This window comes from Montipora foliosa, chromosome 4 (genome assembly GCF_036669935.1).
Source record: "Montipora foliosa isolate CH-2021 chromosome 4, ASM3666993v2, whole genome shotgun sequence".
Classification (NCBI taxonomy): domain Eukaryota; kingdom Metazoa; phylum Cnidaria; class Anthozoa; order Scleractinia; family Acroporidae; genus Montipora; species Montipora foliosa.
This window is the reverse complement of record NC_090872.1, coordinates 13,802,324-13,807,323: the sequence shown is the minus strand read 5'-3', so window position 1 is coordinate 13,807,323 and position 5,000 is coordinate 13,802,324. Positions and strand designations below refer to the sequence as shown.

The 5,000-nt window shown below is 38.8% G+C and overlaps 1 long non-coding RNA gene across 1 annotated transcript; it reads right to left on the bottom strand.

The window, feature by feature from the left end:
* Nucleotides 1–1,810: 1,810 nt before the first annotated feature.
* On the bottom strand, nucleotides 1,811–2,672 carry LOC137999001 (uncharacterized). Its single transcript, XR_011122862.1, has 2 exons — nucleotides 2,427–2,672; nucleotides 1,811–2,027 (listed from the first exon to the last, which is right to left on the bottom strand). It is a non-coding gene; the product is annotated as an uncharacterized lncRNA (long non-coding RNA).
* Nucleotides 2,673–5,000: the final 2,328 nt, after the last annotated feature.

Below are 5,000 nucleotides of genomic sequence, written 5' to 3'. Positions count from 1 at the left end.
GTGGCACTATTGGGAGTTAAAGTGTTAATAAGGACATAGTTTTTGAGTGAATCCAGCTGTTGTTAACCCTTTCAGCCCCGTGGGGTTCCCCATTGACGAGTAGAATCGTCTGGCGTTAGACAAAGTAAAATCTATAAGTGGCACTATTGGGAGCTAAAGGGTTAATGGGGACATAGTTTTTGAGCGAATCCAGCTGTTGTTAACCCTTTGAGCCCCGTGGGGTTCCCCATTGACGAGTAGAATCGTCTGGCGTTAGACAGAGTAAAATCTATAAGTGGCACTATTGGGAGTTAAAGGGTTAGTGGGGACATAGTTTTTGATTGAATCCAGCTGTTGTGAACCCTTTCAGCCCCGTGGGGTTCCCCATTGACGAGTAAAATCGTCTGGCGTTAGACAGAGTAAAATCTATAAGTGGCACTATTGGGAGTTAAAGTGTTAATAAGGACATAGCTTTTGAGTGAATCCAGCTGTTGTTAACCATTTCAGCCCCATGGGGTTCCCCATTGACGAGTAAAATCGTCTGGCGTTAGACAGAGTAAAATCTATAAGTGGCATTATTGGGAGTTAAAGTGTTAAGGGGGACATAGTTTTTGAGTGAATCCAGCTGTTGTTAACCCTTTGAGCCCCGTGGGGTTCCCCATTGACGAGTAGAATCGTCTGGCGTTAGACAGAGTAAAATCTATAAGTGGCACTATTGGGAGTTAAAGGGTTAATGGAACATAGTTTTTGAGTGAATCCAGCTGTTGTTAACCCTTTGAGCCCCGTGGGGTTCCCCATTGACGAGTAGAATCGTCTGGCGTTAGACAGAGTAAAATCTATAAGTGGCACTATTGGGAGTTAAAGGGTTAATTAGTGCAGTACTAAATAAGAAGCGTACATTTTACTGCGTTTAGTTTTACTCCACTTTTTCACTCCAACTCCTTGAAAACAAAGAATTAATCGGTGGATTTCACAAAAATAAAACAATCCCAATTCCACATCTTAGACTTGCTAAACTTAAATTTACCCTACAAAAATACATATATAGGAGTAAAATCCTCTTCTACTTTTTTTCTCAGAAAGTAGAATTAGTAAGTGGGGTAGACTTTACTCAGTATCCCGATAAATGGGAGTAAAATTAACTCCAGCATATTATATTACTCTGTAAGGAGAGTAAAATTTACTCTAGCAAAGTCATTGCCTTTGAATATTAACTAGTAATGAGTAAAAACTACTCTTAGTGGAGTTAAATTATCTCCTCTTAGGAGTACATTTTACTCCGCTTTATTTTACTCCACTTTTTCACTCCAGCACTGGAGTGAAATTAACTCTCTGAAAATAACAATGGGCGAAATGCATATACATCTTGTTCCCTTGTTTTCGAATTCAAATTAATTCGTGCTCTTTCTCTTTCTCCTTGCTCTTTGACCGTGAAGTAGGAGTCCCTCCCAGTAGGGTGTACTGGTTTCCTTGTTCCCTTTCAAAATTTGATTGTGTTCCCTTATTCATGGAAGTATTTTCAAACTTGTTCCCAGCTTTTTGATCCCTAAAATTGTTTATGTTCCGTGGTTCCCTAAAATATTTTGTCATTGTTCGCGAGTTCCTTAGTTCAAATTAGCCATGATCACTTGTTTCCCCAAACCCCTGGGAGGGACTCAATTAGCTAACGTTCCCGCTAAGGAAACTTAAAATACTTTTCTCCTGCCCGTCAGTTCTAATTTGTGAGGTTTCCCTATCTCGGACGACCATCAGAAAACGAATTATACGTCGAGAGAAAATGAAAGGGAAACGAAAAATGTCTTGACAAGTTTAAACGAGAAGCTCTACACAGTTATGATTAATACATTTCGTTTTATTGCTCTATATAGGTAAAACATCAGCTGGATTACATTTCTATATCACTACAAATTAACACGTGAACCATTATTTCTTTAAGGTTTCTTGCATTCTCTATATTTTCAACAGCCCAATCTTTTCGCAGCGGCACAAAGCTCTCGTTTACGCAGAGAAAAATCGTTCATATCCGGCGAATCCATCCCCTCTTCATTCTGAAATTAAAAGAAGAGAGAGAAAAATATTAAGACCTTCAATCCAAGCATCCATAAACTTTATAAGAAGAAAGCAAATTCTGCAAAGTTGCAATGACTTCATTTATTAAAAAAAACGATAATTTTTGTAGCGTTATCTGGTTCCTTGTCGTTACATTTTAGAGTTATTTGATGTTGTATTAATACACTCAATCATGCATGGTTTTTTTCCTTTTTAAAATGTCTCCATTCTTTTCAGTGTCATTATGCGTAGTGGACCAATTTCGACACACAACGCCAATTTCATTCGTTGAATCAGCCGTTCCCGAAAATACCAAAGGAAAAACAGGGGCAGCTCTCAGGTTCAGAGCGCCGAGCAATGAATAATCATGATAGGAATTATAAGCTACGGTCACTTACTCGGGCAATTTTCTTTTCTTCGAAAAATTCCGGCTTCTTTGTCTCGACTTTGTGTTTTGTTGCGGCGTTAAAAACTGATTCAGATTCACTTATTAAAGCTGTCACCAGAAGAAGGGTTAAAGCGAAGAAGAGTGCTTTGTTTACCATGCTGAAGGGCAAGGGATCACCTATGTGCTTCTTTCGTGCAGCTCGAAATCGAGTTCGCAGGTTAGTGTACCTGATCGAAAAGCTATTGAAAACGCTCTTATAATCATTACCAATCTCGTTCCCAGAGTCTTCGTTCCCCTTGACCAGCGGGTCGGGTTACGAGAGACTCTGGGATAATCCGATTGGATGAAGTTTTTGATTGGTTGAAAGTCTGAGCATGAGCAATCGATTTCAGTCGCGAGGCGAGTGCCGCGAGAGGTTTCACAAAGCACCGTATGATTGTTTGGATTGGTTCGTTGATTAGTTTGGAGCCAAGGAAAAGAGCGAGAACCTATTAAATCTAATGGAATGGAATCGTCTCTCACTGAGTAATTATTTCTTTAAAATGTAGTCATACCGAGCTTCAAATATGAATCCATAAGATCTTCTCGTATAGTTACTTACGTACATGTGAGTTCCTGGAATTGAAAGTGCGAGAACCTTTAGCAGATGAGTTTTGGGGTAGAGAAAGAGGAAAATTACTGATGCAAAGAGAACTCGTTTGGCTTGTGACAGTGCTGTTGAACTCTTTGAAAATGTCGTGGAAGGCCCGTCTCTCTGGCATGCAAACCAATCCTTTCGGTAGGTTGAAAATTTTACTCGCATTTCATTTGGGTTCATTACACTGTACTGTTCTCAACCTCCATTGGAGGTTACAATTTTCAAATTACACTCCTCCAAATTCCACCAGCCCCCCCTACCCCATAAAAAATGAACGAATACTTAGCTTAACGTTTATGATGAAATTAAAAAAAAGGTCCAATATAAAGCTTGACCATCCTCTAGAGCCTATTACTTGTGGCACTTAAAAGTCAGTTACAAAAATGACACCATTCTCTTGAGTAATTAAGTACTTCTTTCTGAAGTACATGTGCCTTAACAGACTACTATATAAGGAGTTTTTTTGTCCGTAATTGCTCAGCCCACAGTATTAATTACAGTGGCAATTATTATTTGCATATTGAAGCCACATTGGTCAAGTGTTTGAGACTTCAAAGGTTGGTTGACTGTATGAGTTCTGGCCCCAGTTGTTTGAAGTGTGGATAGTGCTATCCACTGGATAAATCACTATCTACTGGATAATGTAATAATAATAATAATAATAATAATAATAATAATAATAATAATAATAATAATAATAATAATAATAAATAAACTTGAACTTTGAACTTTGTTTTGTTGAAAACTCAATTAGCTTTGGTAGTGTTTTTATCTGCTGGATAGTGATTTATCTGGCCTCAGTTGTTGTAAAGGTATATAACGCTATCTACCGGACAAATCACTATACACTGGAAAGTGCAGTTGGTTCTGCTATTACTTATCCACTGGATAGTGATTTATCCGGCTGATAGCGCTATCCATCATTTGAACAACTGGGGCCTGGTGGGTAGCGCTATTCACTTTTTGAACAACTGAGGCCAGGTCTTTATCCAACCTCTCTTCTCTGCCTCCTTTGTCCTCAACGACAAGAAAAGAGACGCTGGCATGGGAATGAGGTTGGTCTTGATCATCTCTCTGTTTTCTCTAACTTTAATCCATGTTGCCTCTCTATATGTACGCCCATACAACTTAATACCGACAAATGTTTGATAAGACTTTGTAACAAATTCTGTGATCAGTTAGCATCCCATTTAATGGGAGGGACAAAGTTTTTGACTGCTTAACCCATTGACACCTCAAACGCCCTAGGATGACGCCCAGTTGACGACTAGAATCTCCCTGGCATTGGACAGAGTAAAATCTGTCAGGTCAGACGCCCAGGGGTCAATGGGTTAAAGGGGATCAGTGATACCCCTTGTTACTCTACAGAAAACAGAGCTAAGTGCTGCCATCAATGAACTACCTGGCTCATTTAGTTTCATTATCTAGACACAGACTTTATGTGCTTTTACAGTGTGTTTGGGAGCAACTTTACAGCAGCCTATATTTCTGTTAAATTATAACTATTTTGTGAAACAAAAGGAGACGGTAACGTTGTAATACTTGTGCAGTATTTCTAGTCACTTGAGAACGTATTCCACACGTGCACATCCCCTCAATTTAAATTTTGTCAGTTGACGGTTAAATGTATCAGTAAATTATACTGTTGGTATGTACAGTTGTCAACAGTTTCTAATGTAATTTATTTTTTATGCCAACAAAAGAAATGTTTAGGTTCAAGGTTTGTAAACAAGTATCCGGTCCTGTTTGGAGTGTTAAAATCAACAGTCTTAGGCTTTTTTGCATTGCTAGTCAGAGAGTTGAAGAGAAAAGTACCATTTCAAAACTTGTATGGTGCTGGCCACCCTACGGAAAGCCTTTGGCAGTGAGGAAAGGATGACATTATTTGGGGGGTAAGATGGGAAATGAACATTCTCTGGATAATATACAATGTATATATAATATTGT